General features: G+C 47.4%; 1 protein-coding gene across 1 annotated transcript in view; it reads left to right on the top strand.

The window, feature by feature from the left end:
• The first annotated feature begins 6,596 nt into the window (after window positions 1–6,596).
• LOC146019492 (uncharacterized) overlaps window positions 6,597–18,229 on the top strand; it is a 37,528-nt gene continuing 25,895 nt past the window's right edge. Inside the window, exon 1 of the mRNA XM_083152017.1 lies at window positions 6,597–6,674. The gene's annotated coding sequence lies outside the window, so the exon portion shown is untranslated. The remainder of the gene's footprint in view (window positions 6,675–18,229) is intronic.

The following is an 18,229-nucleotide window of genomic DNA, read 5'->3' as shown; positions in this document are numbered from 1 at the left end:
GAAACTGACCTTTCACTGTAGTGACTCTTGGGCTTTATTCGGATATGTTGCAGATCAAACTGATGTCCCCAAACATGACAAAAAACTTCTTGTACTCTTATCAGCGGTGGGTAGGAAGGCTGTTCTACAGCAGTGGATACATGACACTGACCCACATTGGAAATGGCAACCTCTCGATTACTTTTCCTATTTACCATGGACTGGCTGGAGGCATCTCTTCATAAAGAATCCATGACTTCGGCCCTGTTCCAAGTGTGGGACAAATACATTCAGACCTTGCCCCCCCAGGACCAAGGAGGCCATCCAGACCTGCTTCCAGTCCACCTCATGGTATAATCTTCAGCTTCTTCAGAACAGAACCCCCATAGTTATCTAACTACTAGGCCCATGCTACTCTCTTACTTGCTCTCTTCCTCTCTCACATATCCCCCTCCCTCTCTCCTTCTTCTTTCCTGCTAGACGGCCGGATCGATCCATGGATGGGTTGTTGGCTTGGAGTTGGAAGCGGACAGTTGATGTTGTTGTTCTTTGGTTTTATTTTATTTTATATTTTTTATTTCTTATTTTTATGATTATATTTGCAATTGTTGATTGTTTTTGGTAGCGCCCCTTTTCAATGATTGGTGACACCACTGGCTTCACACACGCCATATGTATCCTTAAGCCAATATTATGTCCAACATTGAATTACTAAAAGAGTTACCAAATTATGTTCCTTCCTCTGTTCATATATGTTTTGGAAAATTTGAAAATGGTGAATTGTTCCTCACTTGATACCTTTATATTAGCTTCATTGTATGTATCAATTATGACTTGTGAGGTTCAATAAAACATATAAAAAAAAAAAAACGGGGCCACATTCGGGTGGGGACTATTACGTCCATGTCCACTTCCAATGCGGGAAGCCATTGGTAGGTGCTGTCCAGCAGGGCAGAGGGGCGGCGGCATATTGGGTGCTCTACAACTTTATGGCCGTGTAGTGGTCAATACAGGTGAGCGGGGGGGGAATTGGGAGTGGGATTTAAACTGGTCGAGGCCTACAGGAAGATGGATAGTGGCAGTCTATCATTGAGACCCTCAGGTCTGGTCATGTCCAGGCGGTGAATCCACCTGGATTCCAGTTTTAGTAGTTTAAGTCCCGATTGCCCCCACATATGGAAGCTGGCACGTGATCCACTAGCATGTGTTTCAAGTCCGATAGCCTGTGTTTGTGGTCCCCAAAGTGCTTGGCCACCAGTTCCTGGCTGTTGGTCTTTTTCCTGGGTTGTAGTACTTGGCTAATGGCCGATCTATGGAGGACCATCCTTTACCTGGCCATTCGAATCGTCTTGCCCACATATAACATGTCACAAGGACATTTGATGACATACACGACGTATGTAGACAAACAATTCCATACATGACGTATGGGGGTATGGTCGGCCACTACGGGGGTGTATGAACGTCGGCCCCATGTGCATGTCTTGGCACGTTGTGCATTTAATGCATTTGTAGCAGCCGTTAGGCCTAGATAGAAAGTTGCGCGGGATCTGGTTGAATTTAGAAAAGTCTGTAATGTCATTGTGGACTATGACGTCCTTGATGCTCCGACCCCTTGAATAACACAACATTGGCCTTTTGTTGTTAAGGCTCGGTAGGCTTCTATCGGTCTTAATTATGGGCCACAAGGCCTTGGTGGCCCTGGGCAATATGCTGCTGGACGTGCTCAGTTTTACTACAAATGGTAGCCTGTCGTCTTGGATATCATCCCTGGATCCAGATCCGGGAGTTAGCAAAGTCTTGCGGTCCATCTGTAGGACCGATTTTATCTGTTGTCCTAACTGTTGCGGGTTGTATCCCCTGCTTTCAAATTTGTTGCTTATGTCCCCTAGGACGCCAGGTAGACTCTCCCGGTTGCTGACGATTCTGGCCACCCTAATCATCTGTGACCCGGGTAGGGCCCTCTTCAATGCTACAGGGTGGAAGCTGTTGGCCTTCAGGGCCACGTTCCGGTCCGTAGGCTTGGTGTATAAGTTTGTTACTAACGTGCCGTTTTGTATTTGAACCAAAACATCCAGGTAGCTGATCTCCTTCGCTGACCACTGGCAGATTACTTTTATGGGCGATGGTCTGCTATTGATGTTGAGGACCAATGCTTCCACTTCGTCCGGGCTGCCAGACCAGACGATGAAGATGTCGTCAATGTATCTAGTTAGTGTCAAGATTTTGCCGCTGGCGAGGGGATTCTTGTAAAACATTTCTTCCTCCTGTTTGTACATATAAATATTGGCAAAAGATGGAGAGATTGAGCTGCCCATTGCACACCCAGTCCTTTGTCTATAAAAGTTACCATTGAACAAAAAATAATTTTTGGTCAAGGTTAGCCTCATCAAATTCATGAACAGGTCCAAGTTCAGGTCAGCCATAGAGTTTTTGCATAGGAATTCGTTCATGACCTCAAGGCCCTCCTGTTGAGGGATACTAGTATACAAACTAGTAACGTCCATTGTGACTAACAGGGCCGCATCTGGTATATGTGTCAACTTGGTCAGGACATTTAGGAAGTCTGTTGTGTCACGAATGTGCGACGGCTGTCGTACGACTATTGGTTGGATGATCTCATCCAAGAATTGGGAAATGGGCTGGAAGATCGAATTGTGAGCGCTGATAATTGGTCGCCCTGGTGGACTTTGTAGCGACTTGTGTATCTTCGGGACCATGAACAGAATAGGCACCACTGGGTGTTCCTGTCTTAAGGCTGTATACAATTTCTCGGAAATAAGCCTGCAGTGGAGGGCTTCCTTTAGAATCAGGTCCAGTTCATGGTTGTATATACTGGTGGGGTCTTAGGGTAACTTCTCATACACCGTGGTGTCACTGAGTTGTTTGTCTATTTCTGCAATATAGTCAGTCAGGTTCTGTACAACCAGTCCCCCGCCTTTGTCGGCTGGTCTGAACGTCACATCTCGGTAGGATCCCAGGGCCTTGCCGGGTCAGATTGCTGTGAGTGGGGTTCCCAGGAGCCAAGGTGCCCCCGCCATTTTGTGGACTTCTTAGCTCTCAGGTGAATCAAGGGCAACCCTCACAGCACCTCACCAGCACCAGTGTTCCAGCCAAGTCTGGGAACTAGCCACCAACATGCAAGCCCAGGGGGCCCCGATCACCAGCATCCTGGACTCTACACCAATGGCCTCCCAGCCTGTACCAGGCTTTCAAGCTTTTGCAGTGGACAGGGGAGAGTTCTTAGGATACAGTGAGGAAGACACCGCCTGAGCACTATTTTCACAGAGCTTGAATAACATGGAGGAACAGCCAAATGCGGAAATCCTCTACCGTCAATGGCATAAGCTAAAAAAAGTGAAGTGGACTATCTGCTACACGGGGTCTCCCTTTCCGACTACCTGCGGGAGAGGAGAATACCCCGGGGGTTTAGAATCCGTAATATACCCACCATTGGGAGGCACAGCACGGACTTTTGCCGAAAGTGGGTCGGTATATTAAATAAGTGCAGCCACGACCTGGTGGTCCTGGTAGTCGAGGAGTCCGCTCGTGAGCTCCAGGAGACCAAAGCGAAGTTGGAGAAATTTGAATCCGACTACAAACCCACCATATTACGTGATACCTCCCAGGACTGGGCAACCAAACTGTAGTCGCAGATAGACGCGTACCAGAAGGACTTACTCAAGTTCAAAAGAAATACATTCTTTGTGGTAAAAAACGACTATGACCACAACATGGTCTATCGGTGGCTATCAGGTGGTCTGGAACCTGGACAAAACAGGGCGACCCACCAGAGATCCCGCTCCCAGCGGAGAGCCAGAAGTGCTACCCCGAGGAAACCGGTCCTGACATCGGATAATGACAGCGATTTCCAAGTTGATCCCGAGACACCCAATGTGGCTGTCCCTTTAGCCAAGCCGGCCGCAAGGCCGAGAAGGGCAAAGGGCACATACCAAACCGAAGGCCGACCACCCGCAGGGGGGCCAAAGCGCGCGGATCCGCAAGAGCCGCAGCCCCGTAGAGTCTACAATCTACCTAACAGACAATTCAGTGAGACCGAACTGAGAGTTCTCAACTGGAAGACCTACTTTCATCAGTTTGGTCGCAGTCTGAGACTCAAAGAACACTTTCAGGCCCAGCCTGAATTGCCTGATAAATCCCCACATCACCATTTCATCAGCCAGAGGAAGCTGTCCAGGTTTGACCCTCAATCCAATAATCCGTCCATCGCTTCTTACTTGCGTCTAATGGACAACTCTGTTACCCGATATATACAAGCCCCTCACCCCACTCACAGCAATCTGACCCGGCAGGAACAGGAGGCTCTCAAGGCCCTGGGATCCTACCGAGATGTGACGTTCAGACCAGCCGACAAAGGCTGGGGACTGGTTGTACAGAACCTGACTGACTACCGGGGCGACCAATTATCAGCGCCCACAATTCGATCTTCCAGCCCATTTCCCAATTCTTGGATGGGATTGTCCAACCAATAGTCGTACGACAGCCGTCGGACATTCGTGACACAATGGACTTCCTAAATGTCCTGGCCAAGTTGACACATATACCAGATGCGGCCCTGTTAGTCACAATGGACGTTACTAGTTTGTATACTAGTATCCCCCAACAGGAGGGCCTGGAGGTCATGAACGAATTCCTATGCAAAAACTCTATGGCTGACCTGAACTTGGACCTGTTCATGAATTTGATCATGCTAACCTTGACCAAAAATTATTTTTTGTTCAATGGTAACTTTTATAGACAAAGGACTGGGTGTGCAATGGGCAGCTCAATCTCTCCATCTTTTGCCAAAATTCATATGTACAAACAGGAGGAAGAAATGTTTTACAAGAATCCCCTCGCCAGCGGCAAAATCTTGACGCTAACTAGATACATCAACGACATCTTCATCGTCTGGCAGCCCAGACTAAGTGGAAGCATTGGTCCTCAACATCAATAGCAGACCATCGCCCATAAAAGTAACCTGCCAGTGGTCAGCGAAGGAGATCAGCTACCTGGATGTTTTGGTTCAAATACAAAACGGCACGTTAGTAACAAACTTATACACCAAGCCTACGGACCGGAACGTGGCCCTGAAGGCCAACAGCTTCCACCCTGTAGCATTGAAGAGGGCCCTACCCGGTTCACAGATGATTAGGGCGGCCAGAATCGTCAGCAACCGGGAGAGTCTACCTGGCGTCCTAGGGGACATTAGCAACAAATTTGCAAGCAGGGGATACAACCCACAACAGTTAGGACAACAGATAAAATCGGTCCTACAGACTTTGCTAACTCCCGGATCTGGATCCAGGGGTGATATCCAAGACGACAGGCTACTATTTGTAGTAAAACTGAGCACGTCCAGCAGCATATTGCCCAGGGCCACCAAGGTCTTGTGGCCCATAATTAAGACCGATAGAAGCCTACCGGGCCTTAACAACAAAAGGCTGATGTTGTGTTATTCAAGGGGTCGGAGCATCAAGGACGCCATAGTCCACAATGACATCACAGACTTTTCTAAATCCAACCAGATCCCGCGCAACTTTCTATCTAGGCCTAACGGCTGCTACAAATGCATTAAATGCACGACGTGCCAAGACATGCTCACGGGGCCGACGTTCATACACCCCCGTAGTGGCCGACCATACCCCCATACGTCATGTATTGAATTGTTTGTCTACATACGTCGTGTATGTCATCAAATGTCCTTGTGACATATTATATGTGGGCAAGACGATTCCAACGGCCAGGGAAAGGATGGCCCTCCATAGATCGGAAAATAGCCAAGTACTACAACCCAGGAAGAAGACCAACAGCCAGGAACAACCGGTGACCAAGCATTTTGGGGACCACAAACACAGGCTATCGGACTTGAAACACATGCTAGTGGATCACGTGGCAGCTTCCATACGTGGGGGCAATCGGGACCTTAAACTACTAAAACTGGAATCCAGGTGGATTCACCGCCTGGGCACGACCAGACCTGAGGGTCTCAATGACAGACTGCCACTATCTATCTTCCTGTAGGCCTCGACCAGTTTAAATCCCACTCCCAATTCCCCCCTGCTCACCTGTATTGACCACTACACGGCCATAAAGTTGTAGAGCACCCAATATGCCGCGGCCCCCCTGCCCTGCTGGACAGCACCTACCAATGGCTTCCCGCAATGGAAGTGGACATGGACGTAATAATCCCCACCTGAATGTGGCCCCGTTTCCCATACCCAATGCTGAGAACACTTTTTAATTGTACTCTATTGTATTACAGTTTGTCACATTATATATGCTTCACTTGACTATATGTACACATCATGCTTTACTCAGCGGCCTTTCTCTGCCATAACAGGCAGGGTCATCTAACACTAACAGCACTGACGGCTCCGAGCTAGCCCATTGTACTTAGGAGCATCACGACACATTGTAATGTTTTCACTTTTCACTAGTTTTTGAATATTGACGTTGTTTCATGTCTCCCCCTGCAGTGGCGCCCGCGTCACACTGATCCGCCTGTACAACGGGACTCTATCTCCCGGAAGGATGCTATGGCGACCAGTAGTTTGCGCTTCACCAGCGTGTCAGGGACGCACAGCGCCCGACAACTTCCGCCTGTTTATGACTCACTTCCGCATCATGGCTTTCGGGTTGGCACGGACGGCCGGGGATCTGGCGTGGAGGAGTGTCCCTCTTCACCTATTTAGGTAAGATCATTTCATTCTGCACTGTTGTTTTTTGAGCACCTTGACAAAGGGGTTACCGCACAGCCGAAACGTTGGTTTCTGTCTCACGATATTAAAACCTTTGGAAGTTTCCTCGGAGTGCCGCCCATCATTGCCAGCATATATACATATATATATATATATATATATATATATATATATGTGTGTGACTTGGGGGGGGGGGGGGGGGGGGGGGGCAAAAATAGGGGCCTGACCCCTAAATTCGTCCCTGGTTGCATCGCATGTGATTTGTATGCGATTGGCGTGATGTGGTGGATCGCTGGTGCAATGAGGGGGGGGGCGGGCGGCTGTGCGGGTGGCATGCGGCGTCTCGGGGACTTGCCTTTCTAGTCAACCAGCACTGCTAATACATACTTTCCAACTGTCCATCGCCCTGGCCGGCAGTGTCCCGCTGTAGGTGGGGGGGGGGGACAGTTGGGAGTCCCTACTGCCCGGCGCTGCAGAGCAGGATATATATGCTATGAACATGCACATATTCAGTATATTCTATTCAGTCCATTCAGAGAGGCTGGGGCATGGCCTGCAGCTTACACAGAGTGCTGGCCATGCCCCCTTAGTGGCGCAAAATGGGGCCACGGCATCCCCGCGACTAAACGACCACTATGACACAGACCACTCCACCGAGTGTCCCAATTTCTGAAGTCAAAATGTTGGGAGGTATGCTAATATAATTGTAAATATTTTAACCTTTGCCCTGATTCTGGAACATTATCATGGGGGGAGGGGGTCACTAGACTGCTCACTGTTAAACATAATAGAAGGCACTACCATGCTGAGACTTGTAGTGCCGCACAGAAGGAAAAAAAAGAAAATGCATGTGCACACTTTAAGCACTAAAAATACTGCTATTCAGAACAATCATAATAAAGTCTGCAAGGTACTTGTGTAGTTTCACGGCGCTACTAGATAGGATAGATAGGATACTAGATAGGATACGATTTAGTATGCGATTTGACATAAGATATCGCATAAGACAGGGCTGGGCAACACCGGCCCTCCAGATGTTAATGAACTACACATCCCAGGATGCTTTGCATTAGTTTTGCTATGTGGCCATGCTGAAACTGATGCAAGGCATCCTGGGATGTGTAGTTCATTAACATCTGGAGGGCCGGTGTTGCCCAGCCCTAACATAAGATATAGTATAAGATTTACTATCCATTTCATTACCCCATTATCCACTAGGGCGTGGAGTTCGAAGCGCGAAGCGTGGCGAGCCCCGCGAGGGTACACGGAATGTATTTTATGGAATTGCATGCAAATGGCATGCGATATTGGTGACTTGCTTTGAAACAACATCCGTGTCCCCTCGCCACGCTTCGGGCTCGGTGGCTCGCTGCGCTCGCCACGCTATATAAAATTAACTCCGCGCCCTAGTGGATACTGAGGTAATGAAATGGATAGTAAATCTTATACTATATCTTATAGTAAATCTTATACTATATCTTATGCGATATCTTATGTCAAATCGCATACTAAATCGTATCCTATCTAGCATCCTATCTAGTGGCGCCGTGAAACTACACAAGTACCGTCTGCAATTTAACCTGAAGTAAAAATGTAGGTTTTTAGCATTATTTTCTCAAAAAGATGGGCCCATCCTAACTGCGTACAAGGCATTACACATGTAGCAATTCAAGGATTAAAAGGAAGTAACAGCTTTGTGCAATAATTCTTAATTAGATATGAAGTGGAAATTGGTGTGTTAATTAGTATGTTAATTGGTAAATCAGTTATCGGGAACCTTTGACCATCCAGCATGTCCTTTTACAGTTTTGCTATTTGGCCATGCTAAAACTGTTGCAGGGCATGCTGGGATGCGTAGTTCAACAACAGCTGGAGGGCCAAAGGTTTCCAATCCCTGTGATAAATAAAGATTATGTTACAATAATTTATTTTATTTATTTATTTACAGTTTCTTATATAGCGCATATATATTCTACAGCACTTTACAGAACATATTTGAACATTCACATCAGTGGAGCTTATAATCTATCTTCCCTACCACATGTACATGCACACACAGACATTATAGGGTTCATTTGTTGGGAGCCAATTAACCTACCAGTTAGGGTTACCACCTAGTCCCTTTAATTCCGGACACATGTTAATTACACAGGTTCTGTGGCAGTTTAAAATCAGGTGAAGTGGAGTCTTGAAGTCAGCCAGCCACAGAACCTGTGTAATTAATATGTGTCCGGAATTAAAGGGACTAGGTGGTAACCCTACTACCAGTATATTTTGGGATTGTGGGAGGAAACCGGAGTACCCGGAGGAAACCCACGCAAGTACGGGGACAATATACAAACTCTGCACAGTTAGAGCCATGGTGGGAATCGAACCCCCCCCCCCCCCCCCATGCTAGTCCAACTGCCAGGATGATATTCAGTGTTGATTTATAATACATTTGAGAAGTTTTCCATGTATTACAAATTAGTCAAATTCTGTGGTATGTTGCCCAGCGTTCACCTACATTATTTTTCTATTGGATTTTGAAAGTTTCGATTACTGTACTTACCCTGAAGGATTTATTGTATTTACCTTGTGGATTAGCACAGGTTAGCTAGGAGTGGCTGTTCTCTGCATGGTGTATTGTTTGGTCTGTAGGTCCAGCTCTCACTTCTTCACAACCTGGCAAATATCCCTGTTTGCTGTGTTTGGAAAATATTTGTTATTTGCTGGCAATGCTCACTATAATGTTTGTATTAACAATATCTACAGTACATGCTGTCTGTGCTTTGTGACTTAATATACTTCTATATTTGCTATGTGCTTAAGCCCCATACGCTCCTCACAAGATCCGCGTCTCTCATCCACAGTCATTACTCGCTCCCATTCCTGACTTTCTTCTGGCTGCACCCACTCTGTGGAATGCCCTCCCAAGCACAATAGGACTCTCCTCCAGTCTCCAAACCTATAAGCGTTCCCTGAAAACTCACCACTTCAGGCAAGCTTATCAAATTCCAGAACCAGTCATAGAACCTTGCATTCTGGTCCCACTCCGGCCCTGCTGAAAAATCACCTCTTCAGGCAAGCTTACCAAATTCCAGAACCAGCCACTTAACCTTCCTCTACCGTTCCTATCTAATCACATCCCCACTGTACAGTCCACACATATCCACTATTTCTTTTTCACATTTTCCATCCTCCTGACCCATGGTCAAACTGCTGGGTCACTGTAACTTACAGTGCACCAGGAACCTTGCATTCTGGTGGAATTAATGCAATAAAGAATATAGTATCTATCCTTATGTATCAATGCCTATTTCCCTATAGATTGTAAGCTTGCGAGCAGGGCCCTCCTACCTTTTGACTGTCTGTAAATACCCTGTTTGTTGTATCACCGCCTCTTTTTGTAAAGCGCAACAGAATATGCTTTGCTATATAAGAAACTTAATAAATAAATAAATTACACCGTGATCCCCACCAACGCTGATATTGGAAGGTGGTGGTAGGGATCCGGTGAGGTACCTGATGCATGCACACTTGCCGATACTGGCGGAGACGGAGCAGGGGACTGCTTAATGAGGTCCTGTTTCGTCTATAGGGAAGGGGTCATTAACGATGCGCGTCAATGATTAGATTGCACAGAGTAGACAAGATAGTAAAAGATATTGCACAGAAGGGCCCTTCTGAGTGATATCTTATAAGCCCTGTACACAGGGGGCGAGTTATGCTTAGCGATGTGAGCATTAGCTCTCTTGGCTAGGCAGATCGCTCAGCACACCACGCTAGCTAGATCGGGGCTGTGGTTCACTTCCACCTGTGTCCATGACGACTGTGTTGACATTTGGGTCAAAAAAACAGTGAAAAAACCCATGTCGACCTGTCGACCGAAAGCCATGTTCACTTTTTCACCTGTACATTCTATATGTCGATATTTTGACCTTGTCGGGATTTTAAATGTCGGGGTTTTGTCCTTGTCAGTATTTTGACCCATTCGGGATTTTGACCCTGTCGGGATTTTGACCAGCGGGATTTCATACCGAAACCGCTGGGAGGAGCTGGAACAGAGAGAGGCCACCTCCCATGGGTGTATCACCCACTCCATAGCATCTTGCCCACCCCACATTCCCATCCCAGCCGCCACCACCAGCAGCAAGTGCCATGTCTCCAGCCCAGCAGTCCCAAACCTGGTTCCCCATCCAGGTCACTGTGTTCCAAGGTGGATCAGTTATTTATATAGAGCACGCATATTCCGCAGCGCTTTACAGAGAATATTTGAACATTCACATCATTGAGCTTACAATCTATATTTCCTACCACATGTACATGTACACACAGACATTCTAGGGGTCATTTTGTTGGGAGCCAATTAACCTACCAGTACATTTTTGGAATGTGGGAGGAAACCGGAGTACCCGTAGGAAACACACGCAAGTACGGGGAGAATATACAAACTCCACACAGTTAATGCTGACCAGTACACCATCTGTACTGTTAACCCCTGGCAAAGCATGTTACCCATGGCAGAGCATGTAACTCCATGGAAATGAGCATGTTAACCCCTGACAGAGAATGTTAACCCCTGGCATCAAGCATGAATCCCATAGCAATGAGCATTTAGGTAATTGGAACTTACAGTATGTTGCATAGTATGTGTGGTATTATATGTAGTAGACATTACAGTGTGTTAAATAATATGTAATGAGCATTATGGTGCATGGAATAATGTGTAATGGGAATTACAGCATGTGGTAAAATATCTAATAGGTATTACAGTGTATGGCATAATGTGTACTGGGCACTACTGTGTGTGGCATAATGTGGAATGGCCATTCTAGCATGTAGTATAATATGTAATGCGTGTGTGACATGTGTAATAGGCATTATGGCATAATTTTTTGGTGCGTGCCTTCTATACACCCCTTGCAAGCAGCGGCAGAACAGGTTCGCAGATCCTGCGACAGCTTGGGGGAGGCAGCACCAGCAGAGTGGGGGCCCCGGGGAATTGTTTTACCAGGGGCAAGGATTTCTCTTGGTGGCCCTGACTGCAGGTGGTGCAGATATAACATGTGGAGAGATTTAGGTTTGGTTGGATTATATATATTTTTTTGTGCATGGTAAATACTGACCACACCCTACCAAAATCTAAATCTCTCTGCACAGATTGCATCTGCCCCATCTACACTGCAGCATTATTAGGCCTAGTTGTGTGCTTTTTTTTCTTGCTTTGCTAACAAGCTGAATCTCTACAGAGCACCGTTGCACAATTCTAGATTTTTTATTCTTAGCTTCAATTGTCTCCATGTACTTTATCCTAATAGGACACTAATGCTATTTAGGTAAGAGATTTATACGGTGACATTAAGCCCGCAATTGAAGAAAGTAAGACAAATTATTTACTGAGTTTATAACTAGATTTTGTTTAAAGTGGGAAGTATAATGATAACCTCCGATTTGCAGTATGCCGAAAGAATAATACAATTATCTCTATTTCATCCTGTTTCATTTCAAAACATGCAAAGCCTGAATTATTAACCAATACAACAACATCCTGTTTTTCTTATCAGTAACAGTTTGTGCCCTTTTTTAATAATATAATCGGTACTTGTTTCCTAGAACGGCCACAACGATTTAGATCGTTGTGGTCGTAAGATAAAAAATCGGATCGATCGCATCGCATGCGATTTGGTCGCATACGATGCGACCGATCCGATCGACCGATTTTTCACCCGATTTTTTTTTTTTTTCACCTGATTATTTTCAATTGCCCCCACAAATGTTACTAAGTGGGCTAGACCCCACGATAGACGTCAACCCGAAGCGTGGCGAGCGCAGCGAGCCCGCGAGGGGCGGCGGTGCGCGTCCTCCGACCTTTTCATTCCCCTACTATCCACTAGGGCGTGGAGTGAGAATAGAATAGTGTGGCGAGCGCAGCGAGCCACCGAGCCCGAAGCGTGGCGAGCGCAGCGAGCCCCGCGAGGGGACGCGTCTAACTTCACAGGTATACGCGGCCCCTCGCGGGGCTCGCTGCGCTCGCCACGCTTCGGGCTCGGTGGCTCGCTGCGCTCGCCACACTATTCTATTCTCACTCCACGCCCTAGTGGATAGTAGGGGAATGAAAAGGTCGGAGGACGCGCACCGCCGCCCCTCGCGGGCTCGCTGCGCTCGCCACGCTTCGGGTTGACGTCTATCGTGGGGTCATGGCGGGCACATAAAAAATGTGAAATGGGTCATATTGGCCCATTTCACCTTTTTTAACATTTTTCCCTATGTGAGATGGACTTAATCAAGTCCATCTCATCTTGTGCCATTATAATGGCACAAGACCGACAAGATCCTCCCGATTTCAATGTTAAAAGATTTTTTAACATTGAAGTCTATGGAAAAATCGGGTCAATCGGTCGGTCGCATCGCGGCCGATTTTAATTGGTCGCGACCGACCGATTGACCCGATTTCTGTCAATCAAAGTGAAAAAAGTGTCAAAAATCGGCCACATCGTGAGGATCGTGTCCCTTAATTAAGAGCCACGATCACTCACGATTGTGGCCGTTCTAGGAAACAAGTACCATATAATCTTATATTTTACAATTTTAGCACAAACAAACAGTAGAAATAACTAAAAAAAAAAAAAAGGAGACATAGGGATGGGGAAATAAATAATTACTTATTGGGGAGCAATATGGAGTTAGTAACGGGATATAGGCAAACAGAATCCCATCCCTGCTAGGCGAGTATTGTAACCCTCACCCTCAACCCCCTAATGTGGGGTACACACCAGGACGATATGGCCCAAAACGAGTCAATTTAGATACAATCTCGACCGATTGCATGTAAATCGGACGTGTTTTGGGCCAATTCGCTGTCTTTTTTATGCGATCCCGTCCGATGCGCGGCCCCGCGGGTTAGTCAGTCTTTTCTGAGATCCTAACTACAGCAGCAGCGGAGGGGGGGGGGGGGGACCCGCATTGTGGCAGCCCCGCAGTGGAGTGATTTTGTCTTTTGCATGTGCATATATCACATCACACTGCACAAGGATCCATAGTACAGCGCACACACAGAAGTGTGGTAAAAGCTCATGGGAGATGTCTCAGAAACATGTTGAAAATGTAGTGTGTGTTCCTGAGCAGTTACAGGGAGGTGGCTTAGTGCATGCACAGAGATTGTCCACCTTATGGGGATATTATGGGAGTGCCGTGGGTGTGTCAGTGAAAGTGGGTGTGGTGACCTTCTGTCAACCAATAGAGATCAACCTTTTGACTGTCGACCTAGACACTTTTGACCTAATTGGGGATTTCCAAATCTGAGGCGCAATCAATCAGAAAGAGGGGGATCAGAGTGTCTGAATCTTCGTGTGTTCCCAAAATCTTCAATGATTATTCTCAATAATATACGAAGAGAATCAGAGAAATAAACAGTTAGAAATTGTTACAAATATTTTCATATTCGGTAGATAAGGGGGTGAAAAGGAGTAGCTGGATAGGCGTACCCTACTCACGGTAAGTATAGCATTGTATGTGCACGTAGCGATTTCTTTTCTCCTCCTCCAGACAATATTTTACGGTGATCTCATCTCCATAGGAGTGGATATAAAAGAAAAGAATGGATCAATGTGTAGACTTATTTCACTTGATATTATTCAGACACCCAGGTGAGTGAAAAATAGGTTTGGAAAAGTGTTGGTCGTACCTTACTCACCAAAAAATGAGACAAGGTACACATATAAAGGTTTCTTTGTGCAGTGTATCACATAAGTTTTTCAAATGGTATACGGGCGTACCCCACTCACTGTAAAGAGATCTTGGTATATGCCCGTAGCAGGTTCTTTTCCCTCGTGATTTACTGTGATTATGTCTTTCTCTCCATTAATGTGAGTGTTTGGAGGAAAAACAAGAAGAAATTTCAAATGTGTAGATTTGTTAATTGTAAAGATGTATATTACACCCTTGTGAAAGAAAATTAGGGTTTTTGTTTTTTTGGTGGACGTGCCTAGTATCAATAAATGAAGGACTGGTGTCGTACCATAACTCACACTGTATTGTATAAATAAATCCCAATCTCCTATATATTTGGCTACATCTGTCACTCAAAGTGGGTGTCTGTGTCTATAACGCTCTGTTCCTGGACTTTCCTCTTAATGTGTGATTGCCTTCATCTGTGCTGAACACCTTTCTGAGAAATTAACCTGTTTAAAACAGGTGATGGCAATCATACATTAAGGGGAAGTCTAGAAACAGAGCATTGTGTCCCTCCTGGAGAGGGTCATGTTGGGAGGTATGTGACAGAGAACCAGCCCAGTGAGCCCACAGACAGTGCCAGACACCCACTGCCTTCCCATGTTGCCCAGCACTGCTACTCCACAGCCACCAGGTGAGCGCCCCCCTCCCGCGATTTGCGGCAAAACCTCCCCCCCGCGCGCGCCCCCCCCCTCCCGCGATTCGCGGCAAAAACACCCGCTCCCCCGCGACCCCCCCTACCGCGATTCGCAGCAAAAACACCCCCGCGACCCCCCCTCCCGCGATTCGCTGCAAAAAGAACCCCCCCACGACCCCTCCCGCAATTCGCGGCATAACCACCACCCCGCGACCCCCCCTCCCGCGAATCGCGGCAAACCCTCCCCCGTGACCCCCCCCCCCCCCCCCCGATTCGCGGAAAAAACACCCCCCGCGACCTCCCTCCCGCGATTCGCGGCAAAAAGAACCCCCCCGCGACCCCCCCTTGCACGATTGGCGGCACCCCCCCTGCGACCCCCCTCCCGCGATTCGCGGCACCCCCCCCCGCAATTCGCAGCAGCCCAAGGATTAAATGGCACATGCAAAACACTGACATGGCTATGGTCGACAATGAAAAAGGTTGACATGAGTTTTTGAAGATTTATTTTTAATTTTTTTAATTTTTTCATATTCATTGTCATGTGTCGACATGGACATCAATGAAGTGGCACACTTATGTCAACATTTACATGTGTTGACCTTTCTGTGTTGATTTTTTCTTGTGGCGATTCGCGTCACACCCCCCGCAACCCCCCCTCCCGCGATTCACGGCACCCCCCGTGACCCCCCACCTCCCGCAATTCACGGCAACCCCCCACCGGAACCCCTGTGAACCCCGCCCTCCCGCGATTCGCGGCACCCACCCCCGTGACCCCCCACCTCCCGCAATTCACGGCAACCCCCCACCGGAACCCCTGTGAACCCCGCCCTCCAGCGATTCGCGGCACCCACCCCCGCGACCCCCCCTCCCGCAATTCGCGGCACCCCCCCGTGATTCGCGGCAGCTCCAGAATTAAATTGCACATGGAAAACACTGACATGGCTATGGTCGACAATGAAAAGGGTTGACATGAGTTTTTGAAGTTTTTTTTGTCATTTTTTGAATATTTTCATATTCATTCTCATGTGTCGACATGAACACCAATGAAGTGCCACACTTATGTCAACATTTACATGTGTTGACCTTTCTGTGTTGATTTTTTTCTTGTGGGGATTTGCGTCACACCCCCCGCAACCCCCCCTCCGGCGATTCGCGGCACCCCGGCACCACCCTGCGACCCCCCCTCCCGCAATTCGCGGCAACCCCCCACCGGAACCCCCATGAACCCCGCTCTCCCGCGATTCGCGGCACCCACCCCCCGCGACCCCCCCTCCCGCAAATCGCGGCACCCCCCGCGATTCGCTGCAGCCCCAGGATTAAATGGCACATGCAAAACACTGGCACGGCTATGGTCGACAATGAAAAAGGTTGACATGAGTTTTTGAAGATTTATTTCATTTTTTGGATGTTTTCATATTCATTGTCATGTGTCAACATGGACACCAATGAAGTGGCACACTTATGTCAACATTTACATGTGTTGACCTTTCTGTGTTGATTTTTTCTTGTGGCGATTCGCGTCACACCCCCCCGCAACCCCCCCCCCCGCGATTCGCGGCACACCCCGTGACCCCCCACCTCCCGCAATTCGCGGCAACCCCCCACCGGAACCCCTGTGAACCCCGCCCTCCCGCGATTCGCGGCACCCAACCCCGCGACACCCCCCCCTCCCGCAATTCGCGGCACCCCGCGTGATTCGCGGCAGCTCCAGAATTAAATTGCACATGGAAAACACTGACATGGCTATGGTCGACAATGAAAAAGGTTGACATGAGTTTTTTAATTTTTTTTTTTCATTTTTTGAATGTTTTCATATTCATTCTCATGTGTCGACATGGACACCAATGAAGTGCCACACTTATGTCAACATTTACATGTGTTGACCTTTCTGTGTTGATTTTTTCTTGTGGCGATTCGCGTCACACCCCCCCCACCCCCCCGCAACCCCCACTCCAGCGATTCACGGCACACACACACCCCCCCGGGATTCTCGGCACCCCACCCCGTGACCCCCCCTCCCGTGATTCACGGCACACCCCCGCGACCCCCCCTACCATGATTCGCCGCAACCCCCGCCCCCGTAACCCCCCTCCCGCGATTTGCGGCAACCCACCCCGCGACCCCCCTCCCGCGATTCTCTGCAATCCCTCCCCTCCCGCGATTCGCAGCATCCACCCCCCCACAACCCCCCCTCCTGTAATTCGCGGCACCCCCCGCGACCCCCCCTCCTGCAATTCGCGGCACCCTCCGCGACCCCCCCTCCCGCGATTCGCGGACACTTAAGTTGCAATACAGGGCATCTTTCATACAATTCTAACCATATTTCTCATATACAAACGTTCACAAATTAAGGGGGCGCAGCCCCTTACGACGGTGTGAAGAGCGCCCGTAGGGCGCGATGAATCACCTAGTAAAGGTATATTTATGAAGATCAGACCTCCTGTGTCCGGTGTCACCCGTGCTGTATATTTAGTGAATGAAGAACTGATATCGTACCATAACTCACACTATATTGTGCAAATAAAAGCCTGTAAAGGTATCTTTATGAAGATCAGAAATTCCTTAGCTTTGTGCCACACGTGTATACAGGAATTGTAAAGTGTACCAAGAGTAGCTTCTTTATATAGAGGGTATGCGTACCCGACTTACAGTTATGCAAGTCTTCCACCACATATAGCGGTTTCTTTATCTTTAGATAGCCATCCTTTTCATATGGAAATCTTTTTAGTCAAAATATCCAATCCAATGTCTTAAAAGGTATATTTATTTGACAATAGAAAAGTCCAAAACAGAGTTAAAAATCCTCCATCCCAACAATGGAAGGATCCCAAGATATCCAAAAGTATCCAAAATCATCCACAGAATCAAACAATAAAAAAGGAGAAAAAGTCCTTTAAAAACCAAAAAAAAAAAATTCTTAAAAAATGGTACAATACATACAAGATCCAATGTAAATCCAAAAGAAGTTGATGGCTGCTTACACTCCACACTGGCTTGTCGACGCGTTTCGGTGTTAGAACACCTTTTTTCCAGACAGCTTTCTTTTTTTGTTTTTTAAAGGACTTTTTCTCCTTTTTTATTGTTTGATTCTGTGGAGGATTTTGGATACTTACCGTGAGTGGGGTACGCCCATCCATCTACTCCTTTTCACCCCCTTTTCTACTGAATATGAAAATATTTGTAACAATTTCTAACTGTT

Source organism: Crinia signifera, chromosome 1 (assembly GCF_055691185.1).
Source record: "Crinia signifera chromosome 1, ASM5569118v1, whole genome shotgun sequence".
NCBI lineage: Eukaryota > Metazoa > Chordata > Amphibia > Anura > Myobatrachidae > Crinia > Crinia signifera.
This window is presented reverse-complemented; position numbering and strand designations above follow the sequence as displayed.